The sequence below is a fragment of the Penaeus monodon genome, chromosome 22 (assembly GCF_015228065.2).
Source record: "Penaeus monodon isolate SGIC_2016 chromosome 22, NSTDA_Pmon_1, whole genome shotgun sequence".
In the NCBI taxonomy this organism is placed as follows: domain Eukaryota; kingdom Metazoa; phylum Arthropoda; class Malacostraca; order Decapoda; family Penaeidae; genus Penaeus; species Penaeus monodon.
In genome coordinates, this window is record NC_051407.1 from 9,694,685 (window position 1) to 9,694,947 (window position 263).

At 38.4% G+C, this 263-nt stretch overlaps 1 protein-coding gene across 1 annotated transcript in view; it reads left to right on the forward strand.

Annotated features, from left to right (window-relative positions):
* LOC119586923 (insulin receptor-related protein-like) overlaps positions 1-263 on the forward strand; it is a gene marked incomplete in the record, with an annotated part of 99,749 nt that overhangs the window by 73,781 nt on the left and 25,705 nt on the right.

The window sequence follows — 263 nt, forward strand, 5'->3', positions numbered from 1 at the left end:
TCCGCGATCAGGTGCACTTTCCAGGTACATCCAGACTAAGGTTGCGTCAACTACATTACAGTAACGCAGCAACGCATTAGTCAAAGTTCCGGCAAGTTGTGAAACTCTTGTTTGTAATATTATATTGCAGTAAACACAAGAGCGCCATTTTGTGTTGTTGTGAAAATAGCCGATGGTGGTTTTTTTTTCCTGACGGATATGTCTGTATGCGAATATTCTACTTAGGAACGATTCATTTAGTATATGATTATCCATTGATATAT